Consider the following 26,429-nt stretch of genomic DNA (forward strand, 5'->3'; position numbering starts at 1 on the left):
TTTCTAAACACCGGTTTTCCCCGGCTTTTACCCAGGCCGCCAGAGAGAGAGACAGTATGGATGGATGTGCTGTACCTGTTCTGTGTGCAAGTGACGCATGCTCTGCTGCTACTTGAGCTGCACCTGTTCTTTGGGGCGATTATAGTGCTGCCACTTGTGCTGCCACTTGTGCTGACCTGTTCTGCACCTGTTCTGTGTGAGGGAAGCCAGTGCTCTCGAAACTGTTCTCTTTGAGGGAACCTTGTGCTGTTGTAGGTGCTGCACTTGTTTTGTGTCTGAAGGACTGCACTGCTACGGTTATGTGCACCTGTTCTGTGAGGGGCGCATTTAGTGCTGCTGCCTGTGCTGCACCTTTTGAGTGTTTGAGGGAAACCTGTAATTTTACATGTGCTGCACCTGTTCTGTGCGAGGAAAACCTGTTGTGCTTCACTTCTGCCTGGAGGAAGCTTAGTTGCTATATATAGGTTTTTTAAATTTGTTTTATTAATTGTCATTTGGTTAAATATAACCTTTAACACACTATAAAATGATACAGTAAATACAATAGTTTAAAAGAGAAAATCATCACCATGAAACACACAAATACATTAGACATGACTACAAAGCACAATTTAAAATAGATGTCACCAATCTTTGTGATCTAAAAATCGCATAACTTTCTAAAATAACCAAGTTTAATAACCTGTGCAACATTTCCTTAAATTTACATTTGTGCTGAAATCCATTAAAGCAATACATTCATAATGTCTTCCCATATTTAATATACAGTAAAGTTTAACACAGTATTTCTGCCTTCATATATCGCAGACCAAAATTGATTTGTGTGACTAAAATTCATGGCCTCTACCTGCATTGAGTATCCTTTCTCGTGTATGGAAATTAGACCAGAGCATTCTGTCAACAAGTGTTGGCCAGTCTCCTCTTGGTCTCCACATATTCTGTATGCTTGTCCCTGCACAGTGATCTTTCCCCTCTGCCCCTATCTGCCAACACAGGAAGCTGGTTAAGTCTTAGTAGAAGGATAAACCTCCTTACCTTTGTGTTTTGCAAGTTTATAAGATAGGAACATACAGGATCAGGTTGGAATGCTTGCATGGAGTATACATTATAGCTGGACTTTTTAGCTACATAGGTAGTTCACTTATCCCTATCCCAAATCATTGCCTTTTTTTAAATTTCAATACATTTTGTGGCCAAGTGGTCCAATGGCATCAATGCACATCTGATTTCATCCAAAACGTGATCAATCTCACTGTGCCATATTTTAAAAGCCGGAAAGAGACACCTATTGCCGTTGTGATCACTGAAATATGAATGCACAGAATCATTATTGCCAGCATTCATCCTTTTTTTAAAATATAGGTTACATGCTGCAATCATTTTCCGGGTATTCAAAGAAATCAGACCCAGCTGGAAGCATATTGTTTCTGCTGGTGCACACTGAGGGAGACCATAAGCACTTCTCCAAAATTTCCCTTCTAAGAGTTTCAGCCAGTCGGTCTCTTTGGCAGAATAGACTTCAAGCCCATAGAGTGCACTAGGAACAATACAGGTGTTCTATACTTTCAATAGGCCCTCTACGGAGTGTCCGCCAGATTTAAAAATACCTAGTAGCCTTAAACTTTGTAACAGTCTTACAGATTATATTTGTAGATAAGGACTCTTTATTTAAGTTGTTAGGGATGAGCATTCCAAGATACAGGTAGCTTTCTACTTCTTCCAAAACGTTGTCATCAATTGTCCATCTAAATCTCTTTATGGATTTGCGGTTAGATTTAATCGTCATCATTTTAGATTTGGACAAATTGATCGCCAAACTGTGTTGTACAGAGTATGCTGCTCATTTATTCAGGCTACATTGTAAACCTATCGCAGTCTGATTAAAAATTACAATATAATCTGCGTAGTAGAGCCAGACAATGGGAAAGACACCTATGCATGGAGGATGGTTATTGCAATCATTGAAAGCTCTTTCAAGGTCTGAAATGTAAATGTTAAAAAATATCGGGCCAGGGTGCATCCTTGTTTAAGATCATAATTATCAAGGATTTGTTCACTCCCATCAGCCTCTTGATTGATTCTAAACTGTACCATGTTGTCAGTATACAGTGATTTGACAAAGTATAATATTTGAGAGTGTAATCCGCCTTTCTCCATCTTTTCCCAGAGTAGTTGGTGGTTAACTGTGTCAAATGCTTTGCAATAATCTATATAACAAATATACAGAGTTTTACTTTATGATAGCAAAGTGGTATGTATGAGAGAGATTAAGACCCAGGCGTAGACATGGCACTGTAACCCTTTGGAAAGCGGGATTGTTGATTGCTGAGTATCTTATTTTCTACTAATCACACATTTATGTAGTTTAACAACAGTTTGCTAAGGATTTTGCTCTGGAGTCTATCATTGCCAGGATTCTGTAGTTAGACGGGCTGTCTCTAGCTCCTTTGTTTATAAATAGGTATTAGGAATTCGGTATTTGTGCCATGCACACAATTTCACTGAAAACTATGTTCAAAATTGAGGCCCATACCGTTATGTTTTCCTTATGTAGTATATTCGGTAGTCCATCAGGGCCAGGAGCCCTAGATGGCTTCACATCCCCAATTATTTAGTAAATCTCAGCTACAGTGAACTTAAAACAAATCTTTGTTCCCTATATTGCAATAACCGCTGCTGATCTCAGTAATTTGCTCTCTATAATATTTATTTTTTATTTATTTTATTCATTTGTTACACGCCCAGACCCTGGGGTATCACAGCGTGGTTACAGACAGCTTAGGCAAGTTAGTCATACATTTATGCAAGGTACAGAAAAACAGTAAAAATTAACCTGCAGCAGAACATATCATACAATAGTGAACATTATTTACACATGAAAGTGACAGGCTTTATACTAGTATCAGTTAGGTACCCTGATAAACTAGTATTGGTTAAATAGCCACGTTTTTGAATCTGGGGAAAGATGTCTCTTGTTTGATGTTGATGGGTAGTGGGTTCCAGTGTTTGGGGGCCAGGACAAGGAAGCTACTACCCCCGCTCTAGAGGTTTTGTAGCGGGGTGCGGCTAAGAATTGATTGTCGTTAGATCTCAGAGTTCTGGTAGCTTCTTTTTGTTTGTAATGCTTTATTAAGGTAGGTTGGGTCTTTTTTGGTGAGACATTTGTGAGCAATGAGGAGTGTTTTAAAGATAATTCTGGCTTTTATGGGAAGCCAATGAGCATCTTTCCTGATCTTCGAGATGTGATCAAACTTTCTTATCCCTAATGCTGCCCGTAAGGAATTATTTTGCAAAAGTTGCAATTTACTGAGCTGAGTATTGGAGGTCCCTAGTAGTAATGCATTGCAGTAGTCCAACTTAGATAATATCAGAGCCCTGGCAAGGGTGCTACAGTTGGTGGGAGTCAGAAACTGACGACTTAGTGCAATAAGTTTGGATGTGTATGCCGTGGATAATGCGAGCGTGTTGATGTGTTTGGTCATGGTAAGGTTAGCATTTGGTATACACCTAATGTTTTTACTTGCTTAAGTACTGGGATCATGGTGCTGTCGATATTGATAGAAGTGTATTCTGAGTGGAGGCCGGCTATTTTAGATTGGGAGCCTACGATCACATCATTAAGACAGAGACTGTTTAGTGACATCCAATTTTGACTGATGGCGTATATTTTATTAATGGTTGTAGTGTCTTGGTCGTAGTTCCCTGAGATGGGTATGAGGATCTGGGTGTCATCTGCAAAGATGGTGTAGATGACACCCATATCATCTAATGCTGAGAATAGGTGCTTTGTGTAGGCTTTATAGAGTGTTGGCGAGAGGCTGGATCCTTGGGGTATTCCAATGGGTACTGGGATGGGATCGGCCGCTTCTTTACCTATTGCAACTCTAGAGGTACGTTTGGCGAGGAAGGATTTCACCCACATGGTGGCATCGTTGGAAAAGTTGAAGTCATTGGCTAGTGTGGTACACAGTTTGTCATGGTCCACAAGGTCAAATGCTGCAGACAGGTCTAACAGCAGGAAGATACAGAGTTTCCCTGAATCTCTGTTAGTATCCATCTGGATTTTAAGATCCAGAAGGGCTGTTTCTGTACTGTGGTTAGGCCTAAAGCCTGATTGTCTGGTTCCGAGGAGATGATTTTGTTCGAGGTATGCTTGTTTGTGTATATGCTATTTTATCTATGACTTTGAGTAGGCAAGGGACCGTTGTTATGGGACGATAATTGGTAGGTACTGTAGGGTCAAGAGTTGTTTGTTTTAGAAGTGGGGTGACCCAGGCTTCTTTAATGCTGGCTGGCACTGTGTTGGAGTTGAAGGAGGAGTTGACAAAATGAGTGATGGTGGTGGTGAGAGTGGTAGCACATGCTTTGACTAATTTACCTGGGACATTATCCCCTTTGCAGTTAGCGGCTTTTAACTTAGAAATAGTGTCAAGCACTAGTTCCTGGGTGACCAGGGTGAAGTGGAAGCAGGGATTAGTGTTTACATTGGGGGTGGAAAAGGGGTTAGTAGTTAAGGCATTTTTGTCTTCTAATACCAATCTTTTGGTGGTTATTTTGTTTTGTAACAAGGTAATTTTTGAGGCGAGTGTATCTTGTATGGTGGTGCACCATTCTTTACTGGAGATGGCCGGGTTTATACTTGGGGTAGGATTTTCTAATTCTCTAAGGATAGAAAAGAGTTCTCTAGAGTCTGATGTGGCATTGCTTATACGTGTGTTATAGGCATTGGCTTTGTGTGTAATAACGGCTATTTTATATATTTTGTTAGCATCCTTGAAGGCTTTAGCAGAGTCCAGGGAGGGATGGTTGTTGTGGGCGAGTTCAAAGGAGCATTTGATTCTTCTTAGGGAGCTAAGTTCTTCATTGAACCAGAAATGCGTCTTTTTGTCAACACGTCGTGTTTTGGTTGTTATTGGCGCTACTTCATCAGTGGTGATGGAAAGGCATTTGTGGTAATAGTCCGCGAAGGTACTTGGGTCATTGCTGACGATTGAATTGGTTTCTAATGTTCTGTTAAGTATGGGGGCAAAATTCTCTACAGTTAGCTTACTGGGGTTTCTAGATTCGGGGATGGCCATTGCTTTGGTTTTAGGGGGACAGGGTTCATCATTCATAAGTCTGAATTTTATGCAGAAATTGTCCGTCCAATCTAGGGGGCTGATTTTATCAACAGTAAGTCTATTATTGGCTAGACTTACTTAGCCGGTCCGATAGCACAGCGAGTAGAGTGCTTGCTTTGACCTCTGTGCTGAGCCTGCTGACGCAGGTTCTAATCTCGGCAGGGCCAAACTCAGCCTTTCATCCTTCCGAGGTTGATAAATGAGCACCACACACCGTGGGTAATAATAAGCAGCGCTCAGATACCTGAGTGTTTGTAGCGCTATATAAATGCTAAATTATTTTTATTATTATTATTATTCAGTGAGAGTATCCAATCAAGGGTTCTGCCTTTGATATGGTGGGAGCATTCACCAGTTGGGAAAAATTCATATCTTTGATTGCTGAGTGTAGGACTTCAGCTTTATGGTCTTGGTCATCATTGAAGCCCAGATTTAGGTCTCCCAGGATAATGCATTTTGTGTTAGGTTTAATGAAGGATGAAAGAAATAGCGGGATGTCTATTTCTGGGTGACTGTTGGTGCTAGGTGTTCTATATATTACTACTATGTTAATCGTAGTGTTCTCATTCGTAGCTAGTTTACCTAAAAGGAATTCATACCCTGCAATGTCTTCGATAGAATTCGATCTGAGTTGTAGGTTATTCTTGGCAATAATGACTACACCACCTCTGGTAGAGTGGGCTCTATCAGCTCTGAGGATGGTGTAGTCCGGCGGGATCGCTAAGGCTAGCAGAGGTCCTGAGGCTTAGTATGTAAGTTCTCCAGCAATCAATAGATATAGGGTTAATCTCTCGAATTCCTAGTATCCCAAAGTTATACTTTTTATAGATGTGCCAGAATCTTTGCATGTTGTCTTTTAATGTCATAAACATTATTTTCCACTGTGCAGAGGCTATAGATACCCATCATGCTCCAATATATGTATTACATTTTCAGTTTCTTTACTCTCATAGTTCCTGTCTCAAAATCCTGTGTGTTTCTTTTTAACCAGCGTACATTGCTATGGCGTTCTTTTTTCCTTTTGGCTACAGTCAGATCATAAATGTTTTTGTGAGTACAACTACTATAGGGGATTTTATGATGATGGTTCAGAGCCATTCTTAGTGAGTTCTGAACTGTGGAATAAATGATCTCCATATTAGTAAATGTGGGGAGATTATCCTCAGTCAATGCCGCTAATATTGAATCATTAATCTTACACAGTTTGTTTCTGGTCCATTGTATGCAATTGCCCTTATTGCTAATACAATAATCCCCTTTTAATCTCTTCTGATCAGCCTTCTGTGCTATCTTCAGAGAGAATTCAATTATCACGTGATCACTACACTTATTACCAATAAGTCTAAAATCACTAATAGGTACATACCCAGCTACTTGAAACAGCACAAAATCAATCAAGGAAAATGGTCGCCCATTAGTACAATTAAAAAACAAGTCATCATGTCTCACATTTAGCAGTTGATATAATTGATGTTTACTAATCAGTGAGGTCCGATGATTTTGGCTTATTAAACTTTAATTTTCTTCTGGACCGAAAGCCCACATCTCATATTCATTTCTGACGTAGGTGTGCATTCCAGCACCCTCACCCTTTTTCTGGGAAATCGGGGCGTTGGAAATTCAGGTCTCTTATAACATAATATAGGCCTTTAGGGTGTTTTGTTTTCCATCAATCTATGAGATATTCCATCTGATCTATAATAGATTCCATGTTGTCATTTCCTGGCAGATTGTAAACATTAATCAATACCATTTCATCCTTCCACTTCGCCCCTGGGATGGCTATCATGGTGGCTAACATAAAGTCTGAGCTGCACTCTAATTTCTCAGTGGTTGCCTGCAAATAATTAGAAACTGCAACAATGAGACCCCCGAACGGCCTGCCTGACTTATTTTTACGTGCAGGGGTTTGGTAGATTATATAGCCATCAATATAAACATTTTCCCTAAGCCAAATCTCTTGCAGTAGGATAATAACAGCTGCTAATAATAATAGAGTGCCTTTGGGGTTAGAAATAAAGGAGCGAAACTTTTAGTATTCCAGGATCTGATTTTTACATGATTATAATTAGAAGCCGCGATTCAGTCCACTTCTTCACAATTCTTAGCTTAAGGGAAGTGGTTTGCTTGTCTCATTGATAGATTGCCTTTTGAGTGGAGTTCCTGGCATTCCCTGGTGACTAGATCATTCATCATATTATCAGTGAGGCTTGCACTCTTACTCTCCACTGTATATTTGTTTCCTGTATGCTCCCTGTGTGGCAGGACCCTTGCAAATTCATATCCAAGATCACAAAAGAAGGTGGCCTGTGTCATAATGAACTCCACTGTAATGGGTGATACCCAGTGTAGTACAGCCCAATTAGGTCCCCAAAATGACAGTAGGATCTCAGCTCTCTTTAGCTCATGGGCTGATATGTTACTGACAGCCAGGAATTGATGTAGCAATTCAAGCATCTTAGAGCCGTTTAAGAAAGGACTTGCCGTGGTGACATATACATCTGTTACCATCATTGTATCTGTACTTGTACAATTTAAAACATTATCAAGGTTCACCACAGAATTTTTTTTAAAGGTAAGCTTATCCCCACTCTGTGTAACACACGTCCATCTCCCGTCTCCAATCAATTATTTACAGGCATCTCTTCAGGTTGCAGAATGTTTGTAATCCGTTGTGCAGTGCCACTAGGGCAAGCCGTATCGTCATTTCCCATTCTAGTATTTCGTACTGACTGCAGACAATGATCTTGTGATTGCGAGGATCCAGCCATAGACGTTTTGTTACAAAAACTGTCAGGAACAAGTTTTTGGCCGAGGGTATAACGCTGATCTTTTTTTGATTTGACCTTCCCCACAATTACGGACCCTTTAGCGGTTTCAATACAAGACATACTCTTGGGAAAGGTTGACGACAGGGCCTGGGATGCCACCCCGATATTAGTGGGGTTAGCAATGCCAGAGTTAGCAATTAGTACACTGCGTTTGGATTTTTTGGTATGCTTCCTGCCAGAGCAGGAACCGTTTTACCACCTTTCATTTTGGCATTCCCCAAATGATGAAGGTCCTCGGTATCCTGTATAGTTGTCGTGGGAGCACATGTCTTGTCCCCCTCCAGGTTGTTCTTCCCGGATACCTGTTTGTTCACAGACAATTTTACAAATTTTACAAGTTGGGATTTCATAGATAATGGTTCCATATGAATGATTCTGCACAGATCAAGCAAGGAATTCAATATCATTAAAAATTCTGTCTCCATACCAAAAGTCTCTGGGCCCGGAGAGTCTGGGGACAGAGGACTCTCAAGGTTGCCCTTTGATTTCGCATATGCATTCTGGGCAATTGCAGTTACATTTGGGGAACATGTCAAGTCTGTAACAAAATGTTTTGTGGCCATGGCTTGGTAAGAGATTTGATCGAGCCTCTAAACTCATAGCTATGGCCATCACCATGTTATCCTGGAGGGAAGTGTTGTCTTGATTTGTGGTAAGGTCTGAAGCGGCTGCTATCTTTGGAGGAGAACTGGTTTTCCTATTGGAATGACAATTAGGTTTTTAAAAAGGAGTTATCTTTCCTTGTTGACACTCCTCAATGCCATTTAAGTCACAGATGGTATTAGCTATCCCAACCATAGTAGATTTTGCTTGCTTTAGGAGCCATTTAGTTGCCTGCTTTTTTAGATTACAAGCAGCGTTTAATGTGCCAATGCATACCACGTGATCGCCAGGACGTTATGGGCGCCTCCTGGTAACTGTAGGCATATTTATGAATACAGAAATATGTGGTAATAATTTATATTGTATCAGAGAGCTTGATGCAGGAGTATGTTCAATGCAACTGTGTTAATAGCTCCAACCGTTTGTCAAGGGCTCCAAGGTACCAGTACCCAGTGGTCGCCCTTTCAAATCAAGAGGCAATCAAGATGGCGTGTAGTTAGAAGGCTCCAAGTTGGATATCAGCCCGCAGTCACCTTCTTAACGCCAAAGGGCACCAGGAAATTTAAGTATTGGCTTCAAGATTTGAAGGCCTCATGGTCGCCTTTTAAATGTAGAACGATGAATAAGGTGATAGAACTAATACTCCACTTCAGGGACACATAGGAGTGCCTGCATTTGGATCTAATAGCGGTATTGGAGAGAACAGGACAGTATCAAAGGTAGAGCATTACATGCAAATATGCAGAATGCACACAATACGGAAACCAACCTGCGTGTCGGCTCCTTACTGCCCACGAAGATCTTTCTTATCCTGCTTCCAATACGCGGGCTACCGCTAACCACCTTGCACTTACCTTCCGCCAGTTGGGTTGGGGGGGGTTGGTGATGCTAGCTCCCATGCTGCAGGTCCCAGAAGGAAGACTCCGCTGCAGTGGATACTCCATTCCAACCCTTTCCCAACACCTCCAACCACTTGGTCCACTTTGCAGGCCTGTAATTTCCTCGACCCGCACACCCGAAGAACCAAAACACCAAAACACTCCTGCAGCACTCTGCTTCGCTGTGCAAGAATGTGGGGATTATATGCAGTCTCCGCCCAGTAAATCTAGCCACAGCAGAAAGACTGTGCGTCTCACAGCGGTTCACCATTCCAATGAGAAGCTGTCTGTTAGTCCCCAAAACACTCCTGCAGCACCCCGCTTTGCTCTGCGAGAGTGCGGGGATTATATGCAGACTCCTCCCAGTAAGTATAGCCACAGCAGAAAGACTATGCGTCTCACAGCGTTTCACTGTTCCAACGAGAAGTGGTCTTTTAGTTACCAAATTACTCACGCAGCACTCTGCTGATTGCTCTATGTGCTGCACCTGTTCTGAGTGAGCTAAACTTATAGTGCTGCTGCTTGTGCTGCACCCGCTCTGTAGATTGACTCCTACATGTGCTGTACTTTTGAATGTGAGGGAAGCCTGTGCTTCTACATATGCTGCAACTATTTGGTGTGCCAGGAAAGCATCTAGTGCTGCTTCTTTTATTGCACCTCTTCTGTATGAGGGAAGCTTGACTGCTGCATGTGCTGCACCTGTTGTGTGTGTGAGGAAGCACTGTGTTGCTACATATGCCCTGTGTGCATTACTGCTACTTGTGCTGTGTTTGTTGATTATGAGCAGTGCTTTAAATGACCTGTGAACTCGGGGAGTGGGGGGGAGGGATCTGTGAAGGTTGTGTGGCCTAAAGGATGCGCGACCTAAACAGGGCAGGAGGTAAATGCCACTGACCCCCTGTAGTATCCCTTTGCAGCGATCATCACCCTCTCCCCCCCCCCAGGTGAAAGGGTGGGAATCCCTGCATCTTTTAGCTAATGAAATGCCTGGTGGGGGTTTAACACCACATCTTTTCTTCCTTAATGGTGGCACTGACCTCTGCCAGGCATCCATTTAACCAAGAGATGCAGCGATCACCCTCAGTTGATCTCTTAGTTGAAGGGATGCCTGGCGGTGGTCAGTGCCACCATTAAGGTTGAAAAGGCGAGGCCTCCAGAAGCCAAGGCCTTTTTTCCTAAAGCCTGAAGCTCGAGCGAGAGCTTCAGGTGTTTAGAAAAAAAGGCCTCAGCTTCTAGCGGCCTCCCTTTTTCTTCCATAATGGTAGCACCGGCCCCCTGCATCCCTTAATTGAAGGGATTCTTGGCAGGTGTAGGCGCCACCATTATGGAAGATTCATCCCTTTTTCTAAAGCCTGAAGCTCTCACATATGAGCGAGCCTCTAGCGGCCTCATCGGCTGATGCTGCCTTGTCTCGGACACATTTTTTCAGAGACTTGCAGGGCTCTGCCCCAGGTAGCCCAGGCCCTCTTAAAGCCTTAGCCCTGAGGGACGAAAGCCTGCAGAGCCATTACACATGTTGTACCTTGTGCTTTTTTGTAATGCAGATTCTGCTGGCTGTTCCTGTTCTTTGCGTGTGAGGCAAGCTTGCTGTGTTGCTGCATCTGTTCTGTGTGTGAAGGGAGCTTGCATCGTTGCTACATTTGCTGTGTTCATTGACCACGGATGACAGAAGCCTGCAGCGCCGCTGCACATGCGCTGCCTTGTGCGTGTGTCTTGTAGGTGCTACTGTTTGTTCTGTTCCTGTTTTGTGTGTGTGAAGGACGCTTGCACTGCTGCTGGCTGACATCTTCTGCATCTGTGCGGTTGACACAGAGAAGAGATTTTGGCATAGGAAATGGCAGGATTGCTTGTTAGTAATCTTGATGAAACTGAGTCCTTCTTTTCCTCAAACCTTGAGGTTGGGCTCACCCCTGTGACAGCATCCAGTAGGGTCTAGCAGGCTAGGATTGGCCTATAGGGCCTGAACCAAAAATGCTAAATGCTAGCGTGGGCCTGTTTTTTTGGTCAAAGTGGGAAAATTATCATGTCTTTACTAAATAAATCCCTTACACAGACATTCGACATTCGAACCATGATCCTAGCAGGCAACTGATCAGGCTTCTCGGGCCCTGAATTGCTTGTGGCAAAGGTATTTGCTATCGTTCATAAACTGGTGCAGCCCCCTGACAAACCCATCAGTTTAGGTTGGCAGTGGCTGATTTCTTGCCCCATAATCACACCAAAACTAGACAGAAAGGTGATCTGGAGCCCTGAGGGAAACATTACAATCCAGATATAGGGCCTCATCATGAGTTTGGCGGTAACCCTTAAATCCTACGGTAGCGCTGTTACCGCCGGATTTAAGGGTTCGCCAAATCAGGGCTTCGGCGGATTTCTCTCGAGCTCTGAGCTGGGGGGAAATCTGCCAAAAATGTGCGCTCATACCGCCGGCGGTAAATCGCCCGGCGGTATGAGCACGAAATTTCCCCATTGAGCCCAATAGGGAATGGGCTCAATGGGGAATGGGGATTTCCAAATCCACCAAACCCGTGATCCGGCGCTAATAGCGCCGGTGGGTTTGGCGGTAGGGCAGATAGCGCCAGCGCTATTAGCGCCGGCGTTACCGCCCAACTCGTGATGAGGCCCATAGACATTCAGAGGATGTAGCGGATGATCCTCAGAGGACACAGGACCTGGAAAAATATAGGCAGCATCACAACCTGAAAGATCCAAAAATCAGACAAAACGTTCACAACAATTTAAGGAGAAGATTTGAGGACAAAACTGGAAAAATAACACTGGTACTCTGGTACACCGACAGAAAAACAACACCCAATTCACTGAGGCTACAGGCTTGCGTGTTGGCCACCAACTTCACTGAGGCTTTGAGCCAAGAAGATGGTCACTAAGAACAGAAACTTTAGAAAACCGGCCGGATCAGGGTACGACATAATATGAAGCCTGAACGCATAATGTCCTACCTGCTGGTTCCGGTTATATGTGATTTAATCGTTCTGCAAATACCGAAATCACAAAACAGTGGTGCAATAATAGAGGCATCATTTTCAGAGTGTCCCTATGTAAAGAATTGAGTAGGACATTACATTGTTGAATAAATACCACGGTCATCAGAACAGAACGAACCTGAATGTTGTGTACCAATGCTAATGTACTTCAGAAGACATAACAAAGCCATTTGCAATAGGCACCCAAAGTAGAAATGACAAAGAAAACAGCAGAATTAAAAGCTCCGTCAAAAACGTGAATCGTCAAGCGGAACTGTATTTAAACTATTATGCAAAAAAATGCCATTCCACATTGCAGAGTATTGCGTTTTACTAAAAATATCAAGAAGTGACTGTTAATAGTCCTTACCAAATTCAGCAACCAAAGTTCCTAATGAATACAAAATTACAATATTAAACTTCCCACGTTGTTATTATCCGTCCAGGTATTTCCCCTTTCAGAAAAGTTATTATTTTTTCCCGATTTATAAGAATTACACTAATCCGAACACCATATCCTGAGAAATTGATCCAAAATCCCATATAAATGGACATCCAAATTCCCAAAAGTAATCCATCGATCCAAACAAAGCATCCAGTAAAAGCATTCCAAAATCCAAATAATCCAATAACAAGCCCATCTGAAAATGTGAAAAAAATCAAAGTTCCCACATGTAATCCAAGGATCCAAATACAGTGCCAAAACATTGCAAAAACCAAAGAATCCAAGAAAAAAACACGTGAAAACATGAAAAAATCCAGGATCCCAAAAGTAATCCAGAGATCCAAAAAAAAAAAGAATCCAGCAAAAGCATTCAAAAATCCAAAGATTCCCAGCAACAAAACCATTCGAAAATGTGAAAAAAAGCCAGGTTCCAAAAAGTAATCCGAAATATTATCCAGCGATCCAAACACGGTGTCCCAAAAACGAATTATTAAGACTGAAGAATCCGGGAAAAAAAGTCTTCTGAAAAGGAGAAAAAATCCAAGTTCCAATAAAGAATCTAAGGCGTTGATGAACATGGGAACATCTTCACCTCGAACAGTCTCTGAAAAATGAATTGAACATTTCTGAATGAAAATGGCAGGCGAGAGAAACTGGAAACGACAAGTAACAAGACCCTCCAGCATATTGCGATTCCGCAAATTGCAGCGAAAATGCCTGTTTTTTAAAGTGCTAAAATGAACGTTTTTGCAAAAAAACCCACAAAAATGGCTGTTTTTGCTAAATAAATAAATAAAAAAAGACTCAAGTGACCAGTTTCACAACACTTTTTTGAACTCAAGAAATGAAATGCATATGCACATTTAATCACTTGTGCAAATAAAAGAGCAGACCAATCCACAAAGGACACATGAATGGGCGCATATAAGAAGCTACAAGTTGATGAGATACAAGTTGTGATGGGGAATTGGTGAGACGTGTGAGGTGTTTTGGTTAGAGAGGTGTGTGGGTGTTAGGGGGATTGGAGAACATAGAAGGGGAATATTTTCAGCATTACAACTGACAATTATCAATACCATTAATAAAGTAAGTAGGCATGCACATAAAACCAAAAAACAGAGCCAAAACAAACACTGTTCTGCCAAGCAAGAGACATCTGGGACTCTTCCTATTAAATTGATACAAAAGATGACACCCGGGCTCTCTTGTAGCCTTGCACACTGCCTCTTTCAATCGTGCACCCTCCAGTCAATAAAAAATGTGCTGCAAAAATGGCACAATAAATAAAGGTTTGTGCGGCAAAATTTGCCATTTAATGCCACAGAATTTGCTATTTTATGCCCCAAAATCGTAGAGGGTCTGACGAACGAAAACCTTCAGTGGACGGAGAAGGAACTGCATTGGAATGAACTTGTGCAACGCCCTCCAGTAGTGGGAAATGGGGACTACAGGACATTTTAAAAGTGACTACAATGTAGGAACTACTAGCTGTACCACCCGGCGCTGCACGGGTCTGGGGCCGACATGCATGTTGGGGTCTGCTATAGCCTTGTGTATGTTTTATTGTGTCATAACTTCCTATTTTTGAAAAATCACAAAATCGGCAATCTTCCAAAATCGCCTATACTGATAGCACACGGCCGGTCCCCGGTCGACCCAAGTGCAGGGCGAATGGGTGAGATTGGTCAAATTTCACTATCGCCAGTACACCCCAGACTGGTGTGCCGACCTTGTGTCCTAATATCTGATTTTTGGAAAAGTCCCAAAATCGGCAATCTCCCGAAATCTCTTATACTGACAGCACAGGGCTGGACCCCACTCTGTGCAGGGCGAATGGGTGGGGTTGGTCAGATTACACTATCGCCACTACACCCCAGACTGGTATGCCGACTTTGGGGCAAAATTTCAGCCCACCAACTATTGTGGGGATGGAGCCAACAATCGCAAAATTGGCAATCTCCCAAAATAGCCTATACTGATAGCACAGGGCCAGACCCTGCCTTGTGCAGGGCGAATGGGTGGGGTTGGTCAATTTTCACTATCGTCAGTACACCCCAGACTGGTATGCCGACCTTGGGCCAAAATGTCAGCCCACCAAACGTTATGGGGCTGGAGCCAACCCCCGAACATACAAACACACTTTCACAAATATATAGATAGCATATGGGACATTTATACATACATTGTTAATTATAAATTATATTACATTTAACTACATTGTTGATTAAATAACTTTTCAATATTACAGTATTTTGTTGAAATCACCACTGAATTATACATCTTTATTTTTAGTGGCAATATTATCATGGGTTATGCTGGATCCCACCGCAGGGATCCCAGAACCCCTAGTTAGTGGCCAGACCTAACAGGAGATCCTCTCTGAGGAAATCCAAAAAAAAGAGCAGATCACATGACAGAGAGCCTGCAAATGCCTGGATAAACATTAAGTCAAAAAGGAAGCCAAATGCCTATTGCAATACCTTAGGACTAGAGTCAAACCAACCCCTAAAGACGAACCCTGGTTTTACTGCCCACTCCTGTCACTTTCCTCATCGAAAGACTTATACGCGATAGCGTATCCTATATCGCTGGAAAGTCCAGTCAGACTACACGTGAACTAGGGAATCCTGGGGATACTAGTAACATCGAGAGCAGGGAACCAGGACACCCTGCTTCAAAAAGGAAGCACTAGTGCTATGAATCAGCCTCCCTTCCTGGCCTTGTAGAGAACGGGGACAATGAGGGGTTCTGGGGGCAATGGAAACGAATGTCACTGCAATCATTGAAGCATCCAAGTATCCACTGCCCTGAGCCAATGAATCCTGCCCCTGAATCAATGTGCTGGTAGCGGAGCATCCTGCTGGACAGACACATCCAGAAAAGGAGAACCACATTTTTGAATAGTTTAATTTAAAAACAAAATTCCTCAGAGAAAATTCCTGGATAATATCTGTGTAAACCTTTCCGGTCCTATACCCTCAATCCATAGGACATAAGGTCGGCAGTGGTTTCGCCTTCACAACTGTTATAGTGGACTGTTTGATTGTGGCAATTTGATTAGCATAACATAATAGAAAGATATATAGACAGGGGAGGGATTATGCAGGGGCAAGAAAAGGGGTGAGGGCATTGGGAGGGTGGGGAAAGGCATGTATGGTGGGCAGAACTCATTACAAGAAGGACGTCAAAGTGTATATTACGTAGGTGAAATTGTCACAATCAAACATTCCACTTAAAAAATGGTGCAGGTGAAACCATATAGAGCCTATAAGAGGATGCCTCTAAGGACTTACAGCCAACACGTGAGCCAGCTCTGCCAGGCCTCTGCAACATTGAACCGCCTGGTGATTCACATGCGTCTTTGGCACCAGGTTGTCCTTTCTGATCAGAGTTGCTTTTCCAGGAAAGATCTTGAGGTAGGAAATATAACTGACCTCTATCTCCAATTGGCTAATTTATCTCTCGCCAAGTCCCCTGTTCACACTCAGTAGCCAAAGTAGCCTCTCAGCTATTCCTGGTCGCCTCTGCGTTCACCAACAGAGGTTCCGGCAGATCCTTCTCCATCCCTTTCAAACACCAACAGAGAGATGACACCAGCTGGTAAGTCATCGGGATCACATGCTTCACATCTAGTGAATCCATTAACCACTTGTTGAGGATAAGTCTCACCATTACCTTAAGGGGTAGGCCGTGTCAGAAAAGTGTATACACACCAGATTCCCCCTTCAGCTGGACTGAAGATCTTGCCTGTCCTTTTCATAATCACAAAAATGGCCTTTGGGGTACACTTGATTCTTTCAACTCCCCAACAACTAGTATCACATGGTCGAAGGTATATTTCTACTAATGATTTTTAACTGACTGACTCTAACCCTATAGAAAGGATAAATTTACGCTATATTTAAGTGTCTTTCCCTAGTGTATAGGTGATGTTCTGCCCATCTAAAAAAAAAAGTGGGCAGAAGAAGAAACTCATCTTCACCAATTCTACAACTGTGTTTCATCAAACACAGCAAAGTTTTCCAGACTGAGTTCGCTTAAATCCTCAATATGTTTAAGCTTAGCCTCTCGTATGGACTGCCCTTGGGGGCATCGTTGTTACCCTCCTCTCTTTATTAATCTTGTAGGACCAGGTCATCGTGTTATCTCCAAGACTAGTCTTCAGCGCAATCCCAGAGTGCCAACACATCCTCACCAGATCCTGTGTTTTACTCACTGGTGGAAGTGTGCCATTAAAGTAGTGGAACTGTGACTCCGGCGGGGAATGGGAGATGTGGGAGTAAGCAAGGTGCAACACATGTTTCAAGCGGTTGTGGATGGCCCAGCGTGACATCCTTGTGGGTGAAACCGATATCAGTTTAGCTGTAATTTCCATAGGGCAGGAAAGTGAAGACCTATGCTTTAACTTAAAAAAGAAAAATCTTCAGAATGGTGAAAGAGGTTGTTAAAAGTAGTGGAGCTGTTAACAGTAACAAAAAAAAGTAGTGGTACTGCGCTCCCGATAGCTCCTGCTCACTTCAACCTCTGGTTTTACTTCAGGAACTTCGCAATCTCCCTCTCAATGAAATCCACAAATCTGGGGTCTGCCTATAAGCACGGGTTCAGCTTCCAGCTCCCCGCACCCCTGCATCTCTGTGATAATGCTAGAACCATGGTAGTAAAAGCGTGGGCCGAAATAACCACTTGCCCAGTTGAGGCCCCCATCACTCAGCCCATAAGCATTGTGGACCCCAAGAAATCATCTATCCTCGTGTTGGACACTTGGAGGAAGGGCAGAAAAGAGTGTAAACTCCCTTCCTAACGGGTGCAGCAGTCTCTAAGTGTCCTCCGTTCTGAGAGACTGTCTAATTTCCTGTATTCTCCTAGATCACCAGTCTGACTTTTCCCTCACTATTTCTTCAAATAATCTTACCTGAGAAGTGTGACACTCTTTCCAGCCAGACAGGCTCGGACTGGCCTATAGGGCAATATGCCAATGTCCAAACTTGAGGCTCAACATGCTGATCTGGGCCCATTTTATTGTTCAAAAGTGGGCCCCTTTTTGGGCCAAAGTGGGCCAATTTAGAGTTACTTCAAGTTTGCAAGTAGTTTTGATCAGTTTTACTGAATAAATATTCTTTAAAATCCTCAATTTGCAACAGATTTTACCAAAACACCTCCCCCTGGGTACTACTCAGACAGTTTGCCACAAAAGGAATGAATTGCTTTTGCGACTGTGTCCCACTTTTTCATTGGTGCCCGAAACACTTTTAAGCCCCAGTCCGACCCTGCTAGCCGGAGAGTGTCTGATGGAAATGTTTTTGGTGGCTGGATACAGAATAATCCTGGGCTTGAATGAGCCCAGGCCACGAAAACCTCCTGACTTGGGAAGTAGTAACATGTCTTCGTGAATTGGGTCTTCGAAAGTAGCACGAGTGATTTTAGTGGCGTTCCAACTGATCTGCTTTCTGTTCCTTCGTTCTTTTGATCTTTTTCCTATAGTATGTTAGGTCTACCTCTTCTCATTTTTGTAATGTGTAATTTGTGAAAAGTCGACTTCTTGACTATACCACAATAAATACATTTTAAAAAGGAAATGCTTTTACCGTGGTGGAGTGTGCATAGGGGAAAAATATGCGTTGGCATAGGAAAACTACACATAAATGACAAAAGGGCACGTGAACAGAAGTTTTCCTTCTGAACTGCTAAATAGTCTCCTCTAAATTATCTTGATTCGCTTTATCACACATATTTCCCGCCAAGATTAAAGGAAGCAATCCTTTCAGAAAGGTCAGTGTTTTTACGCAGGACCGCCTTTGGTACTTTCATGGCGTCTTGGCACTGCTGGGGTCTCTGTGGGCCAGAGACAGGACATTCTGATGGAGTTGTTCTCATGGAGGTATTGGGGGGAAAGTAGCCCTGCCAGTGCACCGACATTATAGAGGGGAGCGAGTGTACGTGGAATAAGAAGTTAGGGTCTTTCCACAACTCCGTGGTGTCTGTTTCCATTTGTGCGTCATTTCGGAGTGGCGTTGACGTCTGTTTGGGTCCATGTGCATATGCTGTGCGGTACAGGTAGGTGTGCCCATTGTATGGCAGCTAGAGTGTAAGCACTTTGTGGTTATAGCTGCATTATGTGTTATGCGTGCTTAATGTTGTGCGGCATTTGTGCGGTGTTGTATAGTGATGGTAGAAATGGTGGACCATGCAGCCCAAAGCAGTTCAGTCTTTTGCTAGCACACGGTTCTAATTTGAAGAGCAAATTGCATAAAAGGGTCACATTATGTGTGCACTTCCATGCAAAAGATCCCTCCTTACAATGCTACACATTTCTCATCTTTAGTGCTGCATTTTTTAATTAAAACAGGTCAAATCATATGGCCGTTTTTTCCAGTACGTGTTGCAAAATTGTAAAGGACTCCAGCAATGATTGCTTGTGGGCAGGGGAGTTGCTAGGTCTGGAAAAGACCCGGGGCTAAGCTGACGTCGGAACTGTTGGGACTGGGGGCTAGCCAGTCTTTTGCCTGTAGCTCCTGAGATTCTATCCGGGGCTACAACCAAAAGATCAGGGGCTATAGCCCCCTTAGCCCCCCCCTAGCAACGCCCCTGCTTGTGGGAGGCATTTACAGTGGACCCCTACGAAATCCACCTGCCTTTCCCAGCTGGAAATGAATGCTGGCCTTAATCCATCGGTTGCGTTGAGGCTAGGCTGATGATGAACCCCCCGGATCCAGTGTAATGACAATGGGTAAAGGTGAAACACTCCCTTTTACTTACCTCTTGACTATTAGAACTATTTCAAGACAAGGCAGGTCTCGGACATCTTAATACAGTAGTTCATTTGCTTATCCCCTCTGTGCCTAGATGCAGTTCCCCTGCCCGACACACCTCCCGGTGTCATGCGCGGGACTAATCTCCAATAACATAACATAATATAACATAACACAACATAACACAACATGACACAACATGGCAATTTTCTCACGTCACAACAAATGAAAAACTGCAGTGGTGAGGGAGGAGATTACAGTAAAGAAATAGAACAAGGCGAGGCGGAGTGGGAAGAGATGAGAGCAAGCCAGGGATGGAGACAGGGTGAGGGAGGAGATGACGGTAAAGAAATGAAACACGGCTAGGCGGAGCGGGAAGAGATAAGAGCGAACCAACGGATGAAGAAGACAGGGCGAGGGAGGAGATGACAGTAAAGAAATGAAACACGGCTAGGCGGAGTGGGAAGAGATAAGAGCGAGCCAATGCATGAAGGAGACAGGGCGAGGGAGGAGATGACAGTAAAGAAATGACACACAGCTAGGTGGAGTGGGAAGAGATAAGAGCGAGCCAATGGATGAAGGATAAAGGGTGATGGAGGAGATGACAGTAAAGAAATGGAACACGGCTAGGTGGAGTGGGAAGAGATAAGAGCGAGCCAATGGATGAAGGATAAAGGGTGATGGAGGAGATGACAGTAAAGAAATGGAACACGGCTAGGCGGAGCGGGAAGAGATAAGAGCGAACCAACGGATGAAGAAGACAGGGCGAGGGAGGAGATGACAGTAAAGAAATGAAACACGGCTAGGTGGAGTGGGAAGAGATAAGAGCGAGCCAATGCATGAAGGAGACAGGGCGAGGGAGGAGATGACAGTAAAGAAATGACACACAGCTAGGTGGAGTGGGAAGAGATAAGAGCGAGCCAATGGATGAAGGATAAAGGGTGATGGAGGAGATGACAGTAAAGAAATGGAACACGGCTAGGTGAAGCTGGAAGAGATGAGAGCGAGCCAATGGATGAAGGAGACAGGGCGAGAGAGGAGATGACAGTAAAGAAATTAAACACGGCTAGGCGGAGCGGGAAGAGATAAGAGCGAGCCAATGGATGAAAGAGAAAGGGCGAGAGAGGAGATGATAGCAAAGAAATGAAACACGACTAGGCGGAGCGGGAAGAGATAAGAGCGAGCCAATGGATGAAGGAGACAGGGCGAGAGAGGAGATGACAGTAAAGAAATGAAACACAGCTAGGCGGAGTGGGAAGAGATAAGAGTGAGCCAATGGATGAAGGACGAAGGGTGATGGAGGAGATGACAGTAAAGAAATGAAACACTGCTAGGTGGAGTGGGAATAGATAAGAGCGAGCCAGTGGATGAAGGAGACACGACGAGGGAGGAGATGACAGTAAAAAAATTAAACACGGCTAGGCGGAGCGGGAAGAGATGAGAGTGAGCCAATGGAATAAGGAGAAAGGGCGATGGAAGAGATGACAGTAAAGAAATGGAACACGGCTAGGTGGAATGGAAAGAGATAAGAGTGAGCCAATGGATGAAGGAGACAGGGCGAGGGAGGAGATGACAGTAAAGAAATGAAACACGGCTAAGCGGAGCGGGAAGAGATAAGAGTGAGCCAATAGATGAAAGAGAAAGGGCGATGGAGGAGATGACAGTAAAGAAATGGAACACGGCTAGGTGGAGTGGAAAGAGAGAAGAGTGAGTCAATGGATGAAGGAGAAATGGTGTGGGAGGCGATGACAGTAAAGAAATTAAACACGGCTAGGTGGAGTGGGAAGAGGTAAGAGCGAGCCAATGGATGAAAGAGAAAGGGCGAGAGAGGAGATGACAGTAAAGAAATGGAACGCGGCTAGGTGGAGTGGGAAGAGATAAGAGCAAGCCAATAGATTAAGGAGACAGGGCGATGGAGGAGATGACAGTAAAGAAATGGAACGCGGCTAGGTGGAGCAGAAAGAGATAAGAGCGAGCAAATGCATGAAGGAGACAGGGCGAGGGAGGAGATGACAGTAAAGAAATGACACACAGCTAGGTGGAGCAGAAAGAGATAAGAGTGAGCCAATGGATGAAAGAGAAAGGGCGAGAGAGGAGATGACAGTAAAGAAATGGAACACGGCTAGGCAGAGCGGGAAGAGATAAGAGCAAGCCAATAGATTAAGGAGACAGGGCGATGGAGGAGATGACAGTAAAGAAATGGAACGCGGCTAGGTGGAGCAGAAAGAGATAAGAGCGAGCAAATGGATGAAGGAGACAGGGTGATGGAGGAGATGACAGTAAAGAAATGGAACAAGGCTAGGCAGAGCGGGAAGAGATAAGAGCAAGCCAATGGATTAAGGAGACAGGGCGATGGAGGAGATGACAGTAAAGAAATGGAACATGGCTAAGCAGAGCGGGAAGAGATAAGAAAGCCAATGGATGAAGGAGACAGGGCGAGGGAGGAGATGACAGTAAAGAAATGAAACACGGCTAGGCGGAGCGGGAAGAGATAACAGCGGGCCAATGGATGAAGGAGACAGGGCAAGGGAGGAGATTATAGCAAAGGAATGGAACAACAGGAGGTGGCGAGGGGGGAGGTAAGGGACTGCACGAAGGAGAGAGAGATTACAGTGAAGGTATGACAAAGGAGAGAAAATTAGAGTTAGGGAATGGAAGAAGAGGGATATGATGAGGAAGGAGATTACAGTGAGGGAATGAAAGGATGGATAATAGCGAGGGAATAGATTACAGCAAAGGAATGGAAGAAGGTGCAACAGTGATTGAGGGGATCACAGAAAGTGAATGGGACAAAAAGAGGTGGTGAGGGAGGAGATTACAGCAAACTAATGGAAGGAGAGGTTGTGATAGAAGCAATTTTAGTGATTGAATAGGACAATGAAAGAGGGTGAGAAACGAGGCTAGAGCGAGGGAATGGAAGAATGAGAGATGGCGAGGGACTAGATTAAAGAGGTCGGATTGATGAAGGAAGAAGGCGGGAAAGGAGATATCATCTGGACAATGGAACAAGAAGAATCGTTGACGGAGGAGATTACAGTGGGAAATACAAGAACAGGCTCAGTTTGGCCTATAAAGCAATAGGGCAATACCCGAAGTGCCAGCCCAACGTTCTAATGTGGGCTCGTTTTTTGGAGTCAAAGTGGGACCGTTTTTGTGACCAAACTGGGGCCGTTTGATAAGGGCTAGTTTTAACCAAAATAGCCTTATAGAAGGAGGGAGGGGTTTGCCCCACGCCATAACTTGGAAGCGGGTCATTATCCAATAACCCCTCCCAAGGCCTATAAGGCTATTAGCACATGATGATAGTAGCAATGTATGCTTTGAAGTTTTTGTGCTGAAGTAAAAAAATGCTGCTGTAAGTGTAAGTAAAATGAACAGATAAACTGGGTTAGTAAATTAAATGTGGTTTTATTTTGTAGTATTTTTTAATTGCAATTTAGTGGAACTGGAACAGATTTTACATGAGCAGGCCTGAGGTGTCCTGTAAAAGTAAATGGATTCTCTATAAGAAAGTGAAAACCTTTTCCAAAGTTGTAATCTTTCTCTTTCATGTGTTAATCAGCATGTTGCAGCCAAAAAGTGCTCCCAGAAAGGAATTGTCTTGTTGAAACAAAATCTTGCCTGGAAATTGCATTGTTGTTTCCCTGTCTTCTTCTGAAAACAGAATGTTTAGAATGCAGTCAATACCAGTAGTTATTGACTGCACTCTAATTCTGATTGGCTGAGAAGAGGTCAATAACGAGTTCCATGTGCTAATGTTACTTAACAAATATGATTTCAAATGCTTCATTTGCAGCAAATGCTACCAGAAAATTCCCCTTGGATAGTACTCAGACAATGTGTCCAAAAAAGTAACCAATTGCAATTTGCGACTGCCGGACACTTTTTCATTGGTGAGAGGGATGTTTTTATGTCCGAGTTTGACCCTTTAGAAATAATAGAGTGGAAGACTTTTACAGTGAGGGACATAAAGAAGGAGGCATGAGGGAGAGATTACAGTGAGGGAACAACAGAAGGAGACAGGAGCTAAAGAAACAACCGCCAGGAAACAAAACAAGAGGAGAGGTAGACAAAGGAGAGTGCAGCAAAGTCATTGCAGAATTAATGTTGGGTTCAGGAGGAAATTACAATGAGGAGACAGAACAAGGAGACAATACTGTGAGGAAGTGGAACAAGGCGTCATGGTGACGGTGGAGATTGCAGGGAGGAAGTGCGACAAGGGGAAGCGGGAGGGTGGGGATTTCAGTGAGGTAATGACAGAAGGAGACGTGGAAGGAGATAGTAGCGACGACTGTGATAAAATGGAACAATGAAAAGTAGCCAGGGAGAGGTAGAGATGATGAGGCAGGAGACAAAACCAACCTACGCTGGCTCATCAGGCCCACTCTTCAGGCATTGCACAATTGCCCTGTGGGTGAGCTCATTGGAAGACTCTCAGTGTGTTTTCACACCACGTGGATTTGACTGCAAAAGTCGGGCTGGACTCTACACTGGCCATTCAGTGTCACCTGGAGTCGATTGTGTAGATTGATCTATCACGCCTCATCCCAGAAGAACCAGCAGCTTGTTGGTTCCTGGCATGGGCTGTGTATCCATTTAAGACTGGGTGGAACTAGCTCACCCTCAACATAACTCCCAGGACAAGAAGCACTAGTGCGGGCCATTGACTCCAGGCTTTAATGATTACGCCCAGAGCAGGGCAATCCTTGTCTGCCCTCTTCAGATCCTCGCTGATCTGGCACCTGTCAATATGTATCCAGTTGTGTGTGGTTTCCAATGTCCCTGTGATCTTAAAATGCCCGTAGACATGTGTCTCCCGAAGTCGAGGCAAGAGCGGAGCGCAATAGAAATCATTTGGCGATTGCTGCTCCTCTAGGGTACGTGTGCCACTCTGCTGGATGGGTGGGAATTCTGTAGAGGTGCCCAGTGCCCAGTGACTGCTCCCATGATCCTTCACCATTCGCTGTGTTGGCTAGGGCTGATGGGAGTTGTAGTCCAGCATTTCTAGAGGGCCAAATGTTGCAATCCTTTGCCCCAGTTCATCATGGGGCTGCAAGCATCAACCCTCTTGTCTTCCCCTTTGGAGGAAGACTTGGACAGGCTACAGCGACATGCCCTGCTCCAATGAACCCTGCTACACACCTCCTCACTGTTAACACTACACATGCTGTACATTTCTTTTTCGGGGTATTTTTTTTTTGCATATGCCCAGGTGACATCATATGACATATGATGCTGTACTGCCCTTCAGTATACCTGCTGGCTCTACAAGGAGGGTGAAATTGGTGGGTGTGAGGAGGGTGATCCCATTGCATTCACTGGGAACTGATACTTTAATGTTGGGAAAAGCTTTCCTAAGTGGTTGGCTCATTTAAGTCTATGAAAGACAATGGGATGCTCAGAGGGTGAAGATATGTACAAGGTGGGTGACACCTCTCTTCCACCTTTTGCAGAGCCAGGGTGTAACGCTGGTGCAAACAAGCAGTGCCATGCACCTTGTTTTCGCTTATGTACTTCAGCCTCATCACACTGCTTACCATTCTGTTCTGTGGGGTGCAGTGATTTAGCTTTCAGTTTGAGCTGCGCACCTGCCCTCATCACGCTGCTTATCATTCTATTGTGTGGGGCGCGGTGATATGTGCTTTCAGTTTGAGCTGTGCACCTCCGCCTCATCACGCTGCTTATCATTCTATTGTGTGGGGCGCGGTGATATGTGCTTTCAGTTTGAGCTGTGCACCTCCGCCTCATCACGCTGCTTATCATTCTATTGTGTGGGGCGCGGTGATATGTGCTTTCAGTTTGAGCTGTGCACCTCCGCCTCATCACGCTGCTTACCATTCTATTGTGTGGGGCGCGGTGATATGTGCTTTCTGTTGTGTGGGTGCAGGGGTGCAGTAATACAGGGTTTAAAATGAAGCTTGGATAAGCAGGAGCTAAAAGTAGCTCCTGGGTATCCTGTATTCACCACTGAGCAGGAGCTAGCACTGGGGAATGGGGAGAAAGTACATAGCGTTCCGCAAATCTAACTTCCACATTAGATGGAAATCTATAATTCTGTCCATTGTTTATGACCCATTTTTCTTTTACTGTCGTATAGATGTGTCCTAATGTTTATTTATAGATTGTCCCAAATGCACAGGGTTAAATTCGCTTAGATGGGTGTGTTTGGTATCATTTGTCCTGGGGAGCAGCCAAAAGTAGCTCCTGGTAGCTGATGGTGTCAAGCTAACCAGGCTCTGCTTGGCTGCAAGCAGGAGCCAACTAGCTCCCAGCTCCCCTCGGCTTACATTAGCTGTTATGCATTATGCTCCACACATGAGTTTTATAATCTACGATGAGAATTCATTTGTATTTATTTTGTAACTATAGTCCTCCCCTGCACAGAGAGAAATTCAATCATTAATGAGATAAAGAGATGCTAAACCTCGACCAACCATTTCTGAAATCAAGTATACAGCAGGCAATCAATGCAGCCATAAGGAACAGCCACAGCAATCCAATCCCTGGCAACAACAACAACCCTGCAACCCCTCCGATGAACTGTTGCACACTACTATTTGAGCTCGACTTAAACACATTGGTAACACTAAGCTAGAAAGCCAGCTCTGGTATGGACGCCTGCCCCTAAGCTATCTAGAAAGTGACCCTTGAAAACGAACACGCTGGCAGTCTACTTCTGCAAACTAATGAGCTGATCACTTGAAACAGGAAGTGTACCCAAAGCCTTTTTAGATTGCCTACATGAACCTGCTCCTAAAGAACAAAGCTGGAGACCCAGAAGATCCCTCCAGCTACCAACCTATCTCAAACATACCGTAT

At 44.0% G+C, this 26,429-nt stretch overlaps 1 protein-coding gene across 3 annotated transcripts in view; it reads left to right on the plus strand.

Annotated features, from left to right (window-relative positions):
* The window catches only part of GAS2L1 (growth arrest specific 2 like 1), a 412,663-nt gene that overhangs the window by 67,789 nt on the left and 318,445 nt on the right, over positions 1 to 26,429 (plus strand). The gene's annotated exons all lie outside the window — the stretch shown is intronic.

This window comes from Ambystoma mexicanum, chromosome 10 (genome assembly GCF_040938575.1).
Source record: "Ambystoma mexicanum isolate Mex_15411 chromosome 10, UKY_AmexF1_1, whole genome shotgun sequence".
NCBI classification, from domain to species: Eukaryota; Metazoa; Chordata; class Amphibia; order Caudata; family Ambystomatidae; genus Ambystoma; species Ambystoma mexicanum.